Below are 14508 nucleotides of genomic sequence, written 5' to 3'. Positions count from 1 at the left end.
GTCAGAAGACTTTGGTGGTAAAACTAAGACTGGGAGCCAGGCCTCCTGTCCCAGCAACAATTTCCCCTATTATACAATTCTTTCTTCATCATTTCTCTTGCTGGATTCTCTCCAGAGTCTATGGTATTTGAAATCTGGCACCACCTCTAGTCACTCTTAGTTATTCTGAGGTGGGTGACCAGTCTGGCAGTGAATCAGGTCTCCTCAACCAGGCTTTTGTCCAGGAGCCTTCGGAACTGGTTTCTCTTACCTCCTGTCAGAGAAAAGCAGGAAAGAGGAAAAGTAAGGATTTGCATCAGCCAACCTTCAATCTACTCATGGGCAGTTCTGTTAAAATGGGGGAGGTAATAGCAAACCTTAACAGAGGGAAGTTTCTGGACAGTTTGTATTTGATTGCATGCCATTCCAGACCTCAGCTCTGTTACTAGAACACTTTGATTTTGTGACATTAAATTAGAGCTAGTTTTATGAGTTGTGACGGAGTATATGAGCGATTTTGATAGACTCTACCCACTGATTTATTCACTCACCATCAAAAGTTAGAAGTGTTCTCTCAAGCAATTTTGTTACTTCAGAGATGTAAGAGAGAGACTGCACAGTTCACTTATCTTTGGTAAGCAATACAATGTTTTAGGTAACAATGTCATTATTTTCCAGAGGAACCTCAAGAGATACAACCAACTCGGTTGCATCTCTTTTCAGGTATTAAATCTTTTCAGGTATTAAGGTAAATCTTTTCAGGTATTAAGGCTGTTTTAATGAAAATGATTAAATTTTGGCTGGAGCGATAGCACAGCGGTAGGGCATTTGCCTTGCTCGCAGTCAGCCCGGCTGAGCCGGGTTCAATTCCTCCGCCCCTCTAGGAGAGCCTGGCAAGCTACCGAGAGTATCTTGCCTGCACAGCAAAGCCTGGCAAGCTACCCATGAGGTATTCAATATGCAAACACCGTAACAAGAAGTCTCAAAATGAAGATGTTACTGGACCCGCTCGAGCAAATCGATGAACAACGAGAGGACAGTGCTACAGTGCTACAGTGATTAAATTCTGATTCTATGTCTTAAAAATATCCCAGGAATATTTATGTCTTCATAACACCCTCAAGAAAGAAATGATGAAAGTGCAAGCTGAATTACATTTCAATAAAACTGAATCTTCAGGATGATTCACTTTAATAGATAATTATTCAGTTTCACTGACTTAATTTTTGCTAAACTGTCAAGTCATTTAGGAAGGTTGTTTTCAAAAATTTTTCTTCCTTATAGACATTTTGAAAATATTTAAATATTTAGAACAGGAGCCTAAAAGGCAGGTTCTTCCAAAGACTAGTCCTACTATAGCTAGTTGCCATGGGTAAATCTCTTAATTTTCATGTCTAATTAAACTTATAATCACCAAACTTTAAAATCTCACCGAAGCTCATTTTTCTATCCACAGAGGAAGCTTTTAAAATCAGGTATAAAAGAAATTTCCAGATAATCTTTTGATTTTCCCAAGGCTTTTCCATTTATAATACTGGATTATTTAAGGGGTGTTAATCCATGAATGGCCGAGATAAGTACCAGGAGTTTCTCTCCATGGCTTGGTGGTCAGCCATACAAGCTGTTCTGAGGGAGAAGGCAGCTCAGATAGAGAGGGGAGCACCAAGTAAAGGGTGTTGGGAGGACCTTCCCAGGATGAGAGATACATGCTGAAAATAGACTATAGACAGAACATGATAGCCACCCAATGCCTCTTCTGCAAACCACAGCACCCAAAAGGAGAGACAGAACAAAAGGGAATGCCCTGCCACAGGGGTAGCGTGGGATGGGGCGGGGGGGAAGGTGAGAGGGATGCCGGGAGCATTGGAGGTGAGGAATGGGCACTGGTGGAGGGATGGGTACTCAATCATTGTTTAACTGAAACCCAAGCACAAAAATTTGTAAGGTCATCAACTGTACCATATGGAGTTTCACTAAAAATTAAAAAAAATAATAAAGAGAGTGTTAAAAGTAAGGAGGGGAGAGAGAGACTATAAAGAAGGAAGTCAGGGGCTGGAGCAATAGCACAGCGGGTCGGGCGCTTGCCTTGCAAGCAGCTGACCCAGGTTCGATTCCCAGCATCCATATGGTCCCCTGAGCACCACCAGGAGAAATTTCTGAGTGCAAAGCCAGGAGTAGTCCCTGTGCATAGCCAGGTGTAACCCAAAAAGCAAAAAAAAATTTTTTTAAAAGTCAGGGGTATAGGGTATAGGATATTGCCACCCTCCTCCCACAGAATAGAGCTCACTATTAACATATTTTCTTCCACAGAAATACCATACTTTCACGATCTTAAGCAAAAGATATAAACATCATAACCATACTGCGCCCAATATCTCTTTCAAGGTATGGGAGTGAAGCTTTTGTAGCTACATCAGAATTTTCAGGAACTGATGTTATAGATGAACTATACTGCCTTATGCCTAAATTTCAAGACTAGAAAAAATTTCCCACAAAGTTGGTAAAGTGGCAGGGAGAACATCCATCAAACACAAGTCATAAGGATCAGACCTATGACTGAAACACAGAAATGAAAGAAATCTAGATGCTGAGATAAATCACTTGCGGATTATTTCTAATAAATATTTGCATATTATTTGCATATGCAGACATAAAAAAGCTTAAGTATGTCTTTATAAAATTCTTAAGTATTGTGTTAAGAAAAAACCTATGTGAAACAAAATATGCATGTAATTTGTTGTATTACATAAAAAGCGATAGCACAGTGGGTAGTGCATTTGCCTTGCACGCAGCTGACCTGATCAACCCAGGTTCGATTCCTCCACCCCTCTCGGAGAGCCCGGCAGGCTACCAAGAGTATCTTGCCTGTACGGCAAAGCCTGACAAGCTACCTGTGACATATTCGATATGACAGACACAGTAACAAGTGTCACAATGGAGATGTTACTGGGCCCGCTAGAGCAAATCGATGAACAATGGGAGTGACAGTGACAGTGACATAAAAAGCAAACTGCTTAGCTCAAAGGATAGTTTCTCTAATGGCAGAATTGAGATTTGAAAAGACTTTTTTGGTCTAAGCACTTTGTTCAAACTACTCTCCTTAATATACCTACAAAATTAGCAGATGGGAGTTTGGAGCTGTCACTAGGGGGCATAAAAATTCTGGAGAGGTTTCCTCTGCGGGCTCTCTAGGAAATAGGACAAGGCACAGAAAAAGGCTTATTGTGGAGACTGAGGTTCCCCTTATTCTCTATATCTAGCCTGGCTTCTAGGGAGGGAGATTCCTGGAAAAAAACCCATTTTCTTTGTATTTCAGGCATCTATTTTATTAATTTAACTTAATTTGTTAGTAGCTGATTTCTGTCAGCTCTTATTTTGTTTTCAAATTTGACAGGCCTCTTTTAGAATGTACAGGCCCAGAAATCTAGTGTTGCTTTCCAAGCAAAACCAGAAAGATTTCTCTGGGGTTGTTTTGGAATTTAAGGAATCAGAAGATGAGGGGACATGGAATGGGGCGTAATTAAGACCTACATAGCGAGTGGTACTGTGGTCATATTAGGTCATATTAGACACATGCTTTCCTTCCATACCCACACTCCACTTCCTTTTTGGTTTTCTGATTTAAAACTTATTCCTTTATTTTTCTGGCCACAATTTTAGTCAGAAAATGAAGGAACAGTTCTGCTTTTCTGGTGGCCTTTACTTGAAGGATCTTTGTGACAGCGTGTCTTCAAAAGAATTCTACCAATTAAGCAGGAAGCCATTGAGAGAATACAGATGGCTGTTCTAGTTACATAAAATCCTTGTCCTCCATGAAGTTAGGAGATACAAGTACCAGTGGATTAGCCCTACCAACGATAGAGGCGCCAGGACGAAAAAGTTATCTCTTCTATATTTATGCAGCAAGAATGTACTTTTATTTGAAAATAGGGCAGCTCTGGAGAATCTAAAGGAAAGTCTCTAAAAATTTGGAGTGTTTGGCATCACGATGCCCTTTGCAACCATAGCTCAACTCTGACACAGCTGTCTTGAGCACCACAACCTCTCCATGTGATGGCCACTACCAACCCTGGAAAGCTACTACATCATGAAAAATGATTTTTCAGTGAAAGAATGTGGTGTTCTGCATCAGTTCTTTCAGTTCTGAACCTCTAAGTTACTATTGCAATTTGAAGATAGCACCAACCTCGGAGAGATCTTGTGAGGAACAAATAAAGGAGTATATATAAACTTATTCTTACTATTTTCTACTTAAAATAAGCATCTGCTCTCACATGCATCTAATAAGTAAATTTTTGATAACAGCCAGGGCAATAGTAACCTATATTACCAACTTGGAATTCCTTCTTGGAATTTCCAATTGAGAGAAAAAAATTTAGCTCTGTGCAGAGAAGGACCCATCTGTTATATGTCATACCAAGTTAACTTTCCTAAATCCATTTTAGGCTGTAACAGAGGACTACAAATGTAAAATTCACAGTTATCTTTCATTTTTTCAAAGTTACCTTCCCCATAACTCAACACAAACTTGTCATTCTAGTCAAAGTGGTCTCTTTGGTTCTCCTTGGCATTAGCTTGGAGCTGAATTCATGCTCTTCCCCTTTCTGTCTGCCCTTATTAATGCCCCTGGAGAAGCTCAAGTTCCATCTCCTGCTATCATGTCAGAGTCCACAAGAGTCTCTTCCTTTTCTTATCTCGCAAAATTATTGTAAGCTATACCACAAAAGTGTTTTCGCTCTACAATCCTACAATGTTTCCTTCCTTCCTTCCTTCCTTCCTTCCTTCCTTCCTTCCTTCCTTCCTCCCTCCCTCCCTCCCTCCCTCCCTCCCTGTCAATTGGTGCTCAGGGTTATGCCTAGCTCTGTGCTCAGGTATTACTCTTGGTGTGGCTCAGGGGACCATATGGGGTACCAGTGATTTAACTTGGATTGATGATGTACAGGGCAAGTGTTCTACAACTGTACTATATCTTTAATTTCTTGACTTATTGGTTTTGGACAGCTATTAACTATACTCAGGGCTTATTTCTGTTTCTATACTTGGGTTGCCCCTGTCAGAGCTCAGGTGGCCATATGTGGTACCAGGGATCAGACCAGGACTGCTCACATGCGAAGAAGTACCTTAACTTCTATACTATCTCTCTGTATCGTATAATATTTTATTAAATTGAAAACTCATATTTCAAGGGTTATAATTCTTTCACCACTTTCATAGCTCCCTCTTGATAGTCGGTGTAATACTGTGCTAGCAAACTGAAGAAGTACTTAACAGACACTTGGTTGGTTACATCCAAAGCAACAGAAGAGTGCTGAAGAGGTTCAGATTATTTGGAAGAACAGCTCCAGAGCCACAGTACCTGGGCTCTAGGTGAAGCAAAATCTCCTAGGCTTTGTCACCTTGGGCAAATTATTAACTTAGATTCATAGTAGCACTGTTTCTCAGCATATGTAAGGTTGCTGTAAATATTACATTTGTGTTCAGCTATTCAAAGAAAATAGGAAAGAGGGCTAGGGCTGCAGTTCATCACTTGAGAGCTTTCTCTGCATGTGTAACGACCCTGGGTTTGATTACCAATATTAAAACCACAGAAACATGCTTCTATGCAGGTTATCGCCATCACCACCAGGAGCACCATCATTGCTCTTAGTATGCAGTTGTCATTGTGGTTGACAACATCTAATCATCATACTCTGAGTCAAAGAAACTTGGTTTCCCAGATGTTGTGAGGTGCTGGTTTGGCACTGGAAAATAGTTGAGAAATGTAGGGTTTTCCAGAAAAAAACACAGCCAGGGGTATGGGAAGGCTGCAAAGGTTTTGCTGTGAGAGTGAGAAGGGAATGAGCCCTGGTACATTGTCCTGTGGGGATAAAAAGAAGAGCAGAGGATTGAACTTAATGGCACATTCAGTTGGCAACTGCCTCAATTCTATTTTTGAATGAAGAATCACAGAATTAAGGACAGCCAATTATTTCCACAAATGTTTTAAAACTATTGATGAAATAATGAAATCTTATAATGTTCTTTAAAAAAACCCAAAATTATGTAATTCCATAAAAATGTACTATAATTGAAAAAGAATTAGAAAGAAGTCGGCCTAGAAGCAAATAAGTAAAGTTCAAGGATGCTGTGCAAAACATTAACAGCTTGAACCTCACAGGAGATGTCGTAGTATTTTCTTACCCTGAAAACCTGATTTTCTTCCTTCAAGTTCCTTAGATTAGGATAGTGAAATCTGCCATAAATTGTGAGAGGATACCAGTATTTGTTAGATAAGCATAGAAGATTTATGTAATTTATTCTCACTATCATGTTACTAGATGGATATTATCCCATTTTAAAGGGAAAGCAAAAACTTGCAGAAGTAATTTGTTCAGCTAATGTACGACAGAAACAGGAATGAAGGAACTTTGACCTTTTAAAAACTGACCATATCCAGGTATCCACTGGGGCCTAATAGGAAGGTGTGTGGTTTGGCTTCATTTTTGGTGGGAGAAAATTTGTGCCAAGGTTTGTAGTTACTCAGGGAAGTAGACAATCACTAACACGAATATTCTGGAGTTTAAATAGCTGGGAGGCGTGTGGTTTGGCATGTTTTTCTGGGGGTTATTTGTGCCAAGGTTTGTAGTTACTCAGGGAAATGGACAGTCACTAAGGAGAATATTCTATATTTTACATAGCATGGAGTTAGAAGAAACAAAAAGAATGCTGTGACGGGTCAGAGAGATTATACAGTGGGTAGGGTGATTGTCTTGCATGCTGCCAACCTGGATTCTATCCCTGGCACCCCAGATAGTCGCCAAAACTACCAGGAGTGATCCCAAAGTGCATAGCCAGGAATAAGCCCTGAGAAGCACTGGCTATTGCCCAAAAACTGGGGGTTGGGGGAAGGGTAGAATATTGTGAAAAAACCTCTATGAGCAAGAATTCTTTTCAGAAACCAAAAATTATAGTAGCCCAGAGATTTGTAAGATATTTTGGGGAACAGATTTGATGTTTACAATCAGTTTCACATCCACATTTGGCTCCGGCAACTTTTTGTCAACCTTTGCTTTTAAATGTAATTGCCGACTCAAAGTCATTTAATACTGGAAGCTCCATGACTACTCCAGGTGGAAGGATCGAAAATATTTTTGGAATGGCAAAGGCCACCTGACCACACATTCTTAACCCTGTCCCAAAGGTTTTTGCCAAACCCTTCAGCTTTCTTCTCCTGTTAAGTTCCTGAAAGCTTGAAATTGCTTTTATGCGAAGTTTTATCTGCTTGCTAGGCAATTCATGTCAAACTCCAAGCTTCTGCCAGAAAGGATTCTGACTGGATTTCCTACTCACTTGCAATATGGATCATCAAACTCCAGTCAGTGGCCACCTGTTTTTGTGAGGAAAGTTTCCCTTCAACACTGCCTCCCCAGCTGACTTGTTTTCTGTGACTGCTTTAGGCTCTGATGGCATAGCAATGGTGAGGTTAGAGTTAGGATGGCCTGCAAAGCTGAAAATGTCAACGATCCAGCCCTTTCCATAAAGTTTGCTGACCCTGACCTAGAATATGGAACGTTTTTACTCTGGTAGGTTCCAGTGCCGTCCTCATTTAGTATAAAAATGTTTTTGACAACTCTCCATTTGCTGGGGTCACCTTTCTGGAAAGAATAAATTAACTGTGAGCGAAACCTTTTAAATTCCCCCAGCCTTTCAGAGACTAAACAATGTTGGACTCAAAGCTTCCCTGTGTTGCTTGGTTGTTGTTGGCTATATCCCTCCTTTTTCCTCATGTGCTCTGTTGTCTGAATCAGGATGGTCATTGCTGTGACCTTGCCTTGCCTTTGAAATTTATTTTTAATTTTTTTTTTTGCTAAGACTTATGGATTTGCTGAGATGGCTTTATTTTCTGATTTGCTATTCTTACACTAGGAAAAGCATTTGTCATCTCCATTTCCTTGAGCACTAGGAAGGAAATAAGCCAACCCAAATTGAAAAAGGTTTGTTCTTTCTTCCCAATCTACTCTGCCTCCAGTTTTATATTATCTGCAAACTCGGAAATTGCATTTCATGAGCTGATGCAATGAAATGACTTTCACATATAGCATGGTTAGCAAGTGTGGTTCTGAAATTGACCCTGGAGGCATTTCCCATCTGACTGCTACTAGCTAGGAAATGTTTCTATCTGTGGATACACTGTGTTGCTCAGGCTAAGCCTTCCAAGCTCTATTTACTTCACCTTTTATTTAACACCACTTGGGAACATTACCCAAAGTTTTCAGGCAAGTATAAGCATATAAGTATACAAATTATCTTTCATACCAAACTTGAAATGATAGCAAAGGAATCTCAGCAGAATATAACATCCTCTTCTATTGCCTCATTTAGGCTGGTAATTTTCTGTCTGTGATTTTCTAGATATTGCCCTGTCTCAACTCTGAAAAATGTTTTAAGTCTTCCTTAAAATAAAAGTGAGACTACTTATTTCGGGATACTTTGAAAAATGGTGTAATACAATGACCCCATATCTAAATGATAATGGTTGCAGGCACTGGGAAATGAACATCTCTTGCATTCCAGGCACTTGTAGAATGGTCTTTGTCATCATTTGCTTGTATTAAAGCTCTTCTTCTGAACAGGTTTAATTTAAGTTAATGATAAAATCAAGTTTCAGAGAAATTAAAGTGAACTCATGTTCATTCAAGTGACAGATTTTTTTTTTTTTTTGCTTTTTGGGTCACACCCAGCGATGCACAGGGGTTACTCCTGGTTCATGCACTCAGGAATTACTCCTGGCCGTGCTTGGAGGACCATATGGGATGCTGGGAATTGAACCCGGGTCAAACCGCATGCAAGGCAAATGCCCTACCTGCTGTGCTATCACTCCAGCCCCAAAGTGGCAGCATTTGATGCCAATTCACTCTTATCCAAGCCTTATTCTCCTTCTACCACCATGGACTTGCCTTCTGCATTAATGGACAAACCATCTGGCTGCTCCTCCTACCCAGTGGGTGGGGAGAGTGAGGTAGGAATGCCCAGAGCAAGAAGAAAATAGGTACACTCTTGGGGACCACAAGATGTAAAAACTATGCACGCTGAAGGTTGTGTGTTCACGGGCTCTCTGGATGGCTCTTTCTCACTGCCCGTGTTTGGTGCTCTTGAGACAGCTGTTCTTTCTCTCAAGCTTGAGCCCCTCTTGCTCTGACTCTGGATCCCTCTTCAAGCTTACAGTCTTAGTTTATATAGCAATCACATAAGGGGTGACACAAAGGTGAGTTGAATATTGACAAATCAACAATGAGAGGTAAAACCACTCCTCCAGTAGATTAACTCAAGGATAAAATCTCATCTAAAGAGATTACTCCAGATTACTAGGAGATCCGCTCAAGGGTGGGATCCTAACAAGGGTGTGTTCTTCCCTCAACTAGTAATCTACTTAAATAGTTGTAGTAAATCTACTTCTAATGTTTCTAGCAATGTCATTCTGTGTGAGCACAGTAAGAGATATAAACATCTCATTATACATTCCGCAGTCCTCAGGCCAGGTTAGTCTTCCTAGCCCCAGCAGGATCCTAGTCTCTTCGTTACTTACTTTTGGATCATGACAGCATTTGTCCATGATCATGCCCTCAACCTATAGTTGAGTATCGTGGCACTTTGGCCTGGCCCATTTCGATGCCAGGGTAGCTCACAGCTTGCCCTGGGTCCATTCAGTCCCTCGTCAGGACCCTACTTTCGGGGTGCTAGGAACTAAGGGCAACTGAGTCAAGAAAGCAGATGCCCAGGAGTAAATATTATTCGAGTTAATCAATTCCCAAGTTACAAAGCATAATATTAACTGTCTTCCTGTGTCCATACAGAAAGGACATTGCTTACAAGTTCAGTGTCCTTAGATGGGTGTGACCCGATAAACCTAAGCTACCTGAGGAAGGACAAAACAGTGTTATCCTACCACAAGGCACAAACATTTTGTTGTCATTCACTCTTTCCTTATTTCTTTGTATCTGAACTACCATTTAGAATCACCTGGGCACCCCATGATGGAATCAGTATTGTATTCAAATCCTCTAGTTTATACCATTTTCACATTTCCTTGCATTCCTCTTGGAAATAATCTCATAACCTTTAGGAAAGTCTTATGTTAGCTGGGCTCTGGGCATTATGATCTATCTGTTCTAACTTGGGTCAGTAGTGTTGAGTACCAAGCTGCAGGGTTGCTTCCTTGCTGGTGTGAGGCCATTCGCAATATTTAGCTTTTTCTTGGAGGAAAGGATCAATCTTTATTCAGCTTTCCTACCAAATTTGACAATCCTACTTCAAAGACCAATTAAGAAGATTCTAACTTTTCTGTAATGAAGGCAGAGCTCCATTACAGATACTTAGAGATACTGCTTCTAGAGTTGGACTCGCAAGAAGTTAGATTGCAAAATTATTTATCCTTATGACATGAACATTTTGGTATTGGATAGAGGGGGAAGAGTTATTTGCATTATTTTACCCAAATGCAAATCATAGTCACTTTTGACTGAATCTCAGCAAAAAATGTGGTGAAGAATAGATGGCCCAATAAGTAATCAGTATTTACAGAGAATAACTGAAAAGAAAGGAACAGTTTTAGCTTCATCTTGCTTGTGGTCTGGGTCTCTAAACACACACATGCACAGACCATCAGTGCTGTAAACATACAAAATAAGAGACACAAATACAGATGTAACAATTATGATGTTTACTGAGTACCTATTATGTGCCTAGCATGGTGATTATTTATAATTGGGTATGTATATGTAAATGTAGAGTGACCAATAGAAGGAAATGCTCTTTCTAAAGCAGATGAGCCAAAATAAAAATGGAAACCATCTAAATAGAGAGCTAGAGGATTGAACATTAATTTATGCTAGGTCTAACACAGGGCTCCTTCAACTTTTTCCACTCATGAATCCGTTTCTCCCAAGAAATGCAACATGGGTGAGTGCTGCCAAAAACACCTCAGATTCATAATGTGGATTAATTTTTGGTCATTGTGTCCTTCAGATATATATTTTTCTGTTGCCATTTTTTAACCCCCACATTTAATTACAGGACCATATGGGGTTGAAACTCACAGCTTTAGAAGTTAGAGCCTGGTTGACCCCAAGGCTTCTTTTAAAAATAATAAGTACTTATATTCAACTGAGTAAAAAAGTTCTTGGAGCCAGAATAATTTGGGTCCAAATCCCAGTTTTACTTCTTATTTAGTATGAGATTCTGAGCAAGTTGAGCAAGTTAACACTTCTGACCTCAAATTTCAGCAATCTGAAAACTGAATAGGTAACCTAACAGGTTTAAGGCAAGAGTAAATGAACACATATAAAACACTAAAAATGTGCTTAGCTCAGCAGTTACTTAGTAAAAGTTGGTGAGAATGGTTTCTCCATTGACCTAGACATAAGTGATAAAATATCTTAAAGTACTAAATGTACAGCAATACTTTTCTAATTGTACAGCGTGTGCCACAGAGTCTTGGGATTTCCTGGAATTTCTCTAGTGAAGAACATGTGGACAAGGTAGAGATTTTTAGTTGGGAACAGATATGATTTGGGAACTCTGCCATAGATGCTTATTAGAGACTGAAATTCAGATTATGCAAGGCCACGCAGATGGTTGTCTTCAGCAACTAGGAAACCTCTCTCCTAATCACTAGAATCCATCATTCCTTCATTCACCAGTTTATCATATGTTAAGTAGTATCTATAATGTTTTTGGAATTGTGGAGAAAAATGAGAAACTTTCTTAAATATACAAATTTAAGTAAGATTATTGTAACCCAAAAGTAATGTAGGAAAAGTTACAAGAGAGTCCAAGAAGGAAGTATAGGAAGAATTTGAGTTTACCTATTCACACAATCACAGCTAATCTACATCAAAATAAGGATTAACATATACAGGAAAAGACCTGCAATGTGGATAACAGGAGTTTACCCTGCAAGAGATAAAAAGACATCAGCCAGTTGGAGAAGAAAATCAGTGCAATGCTCCCATTAAGGAAGAAACTGCACTGTGACTAAACAGGCAACAACTGAGAGTACATCACTAAGATGTATAACTTTGCCCTGGGGTGCAGGGAAATGGTTGCACATGATCCAGCATAGTGGAAAGGAACCCTTTGAATCTCTGAATCTCTTGAAGATTAGAGGGAAGGGGAACACAGTAAAGCTGAGGAAAAAGAGATTAAGAAACAGTCCATAATAAGCACACACAGATTTTCTTGCTCTGGGACTCAAGGCAGTAATATTTTGTCTGATTCACAAAAGTATCCCAGTCCAGGGAGATTGATCCATGGTTGGAAGCTTGCCTCAGGTGCTGGGGGAGAAGGCAGTTGGGATAGAGAAGGAATCACTATGGAAATGATAGTTTGAAATGATCGCCTTGGCTAAGAACTGTGCGCTGAAAGTAGGTAAAGGAACAAACATGATAATCTCTCAGTATCTAAATAACAAACCATGATGCTCAAAAGGAGGGAGAGGCAGAGGGAGAGGGAGAGAGAAAATAAAAAGCAGAAAAGTGCTTGCCATAGAGGAGGCTGTGGGTGGAGGGGGGCAGGAGGGAAACTGGGACATTGGTGATGGGAAATGTACAATGGTAGAGGAATGGGTGTTATAACATTGTATGACTGAAACCAGATCATGAAAAGATTTGTAACTGTGTATCTCATGGTGATTCAATTGAAAAAAAAAAAAAGTATCCCAGATACTATACTGGGAGCATTTCCTGGGAGACAGGTTACTCTGAGAAGTAGACTGGTGTCATAGAGGTGCCATCTTGGCCACCATTCCAATCTTGCTGATAATAGCATGAGAGGAATCATATTAAAATCTACCTTCCATACCACTGGGCTCTGAGAGTAAATCCCTAATCAGATTTTAACCCGTGCCTGGAAAGATATCTACTAACTAGATCACTGCAGAGGTAAAAGGTAAAGGCCCTCCTGTTGATCGTCGATTTGCTCGAGTGGGCCCAGTAACGTCTCCATTGGAGACTTTGTTGTTACTGTGTCTGGCATATCGAATACTCTCGGTAGCTTGCCGGGCTCTCCGAGAGGGGCGGAGGAATCGAACTCGGGTCCGCCATGTTGGCCGCGTGTAAGGCGAACGCCCTACCCGCTGTGCTATCGCTCCAGCCCAGATACTGATCAAAATGGTCTAATCTGGAAGACAAATTGGCAAGGTACACATTAGCTTCCAGCCGTCAACTGAAAGAGCAATCTGTGCCATAACCCGCACACACTATAGAACTTCTAAAGCACAGTGGGCCCTGTTGGCTACCCTGCCAGTTATTGCTTCTTGACAGGCCTCCAAGAGGACTGTGGGTCTTGGAAGAGCAATGGGAGGAAGTCCTGACTATATTGTGCCCCAGCCTTACACAGAGCCTTCAGTGCCTATGGTCCCAGGATACTGCAAGACTCACCACATTAGAAGCCTGAGGGTGAAGCCATAATTGCACACATATAAACTATAGTAAGCACTCCATTATATATTGGCTTCAGCAATTTCATTGGTGATGATTTTAAAAGCAAGGGAAACAAAATAAAAATAAACTACTGGTACTCCTTTAAACAAAAAGCCTTCTACAAAGGGATGGGGAGATAGTACAGAAGATGAGGTGATTGTTTTGCATGCAGCTGTCCCTGGTTTAATCCTGGCATCATATATAGTCCCCTCTACACTGCCAAGAGTGATCCCTGAGCACAGAGCCAGGAATAAACCCTGAGAACCGCCAGGTATGGCCTCCAAATAAAACCAAATAAAGTATTTTGTATAGCAGAAAAATATCATTCATACAAAAAGAGAGCTTGTGAAATGAGACAAAATACTCACATACCATAATTGTGGCAAGTATCAGAAAGCTCTTAAAGCTAAAAACAATTACAGAAATATTGGTAGAGTAGGTTCTTCTCCAAATTCAACATAAAGATGGCTAGCAACCATATGAAAATTATGTTTCTAATCAATAGTCTCATTATTATTATTAGGGAAAGGCAGAGAAGTATTGCTTCATTCATGTGAAAATGGCCTAAGACTAGAAATAAGTGTTGATGCTGTGGAGAAAAATGAATCCACACACATTGTTGGGAGTAATGTAAGCTACCAGATTTCTTGGAAACCAGTATGTAGGTTCAGGATTTTTAAGAATCAGTACAGATGGTTTGCAGTATGCTGAAAATAGATCCACCAGTTCTACTATAAGGAATCTATTTGGAGGATAGAAAACTGCTGTTTCAAAAGGATATATACACTGTTATCATTCTTGCAATGTTATTTACAATAAAACAATATGAAAATAACCCATGTTAAAGAACAGTAAATAAAGAAGATTTGGTTTACACCAGGTGTGGACTCGATGACCCCTATCACCATAAAGTGTGAATGGCTGCTATAAAAAAAGATATTGTAGTTATAAAACAAAATGGAATAATACTCAGTCATGAGTATTCATAAGGCAAAGAATAAACCTTGCCTTGTTGTAAAAACATGTAGTTGGAGGTGGTATGCTAAATGAAATAAGTCAGAGTAAGAAGACA

At 40.0% G+C, this 14508-nt stretch overlaps 1 protein-coding gene across 2 annotated transcripts in view; it reads right to left on the bottom strand.

Annotated features, from left to right (window-relative positions):
• The window catches only part of ADAMTSL1 (ADAMTS like 1), a 454178-nt gene that overhangs the window by 108565 nt on the left and 331105 nt on the right, over positions 1-14508 (bottom strand). The window lies entirely within an intron of this gene.

Source organism: Sorex fumeus, unplaced genomic scaffold, assembly GCF_029834395.1.
Source record: "Sorex fumeus unplaced genomic scaffold, SorFum_2.1 ptg000034l, whole genome shotgun sequence".
Taxonomy (NCBI): Eukaryota; Metazoa; Chordata; class Mammalia; order Eulipotyphla; family Soricidae; genus Sorex; species Sorex fumeus.
Note: the sequence above shows the minus strand (reverse complement) of the source record. Positions and strands in the feature narration are given on the sequence as shown.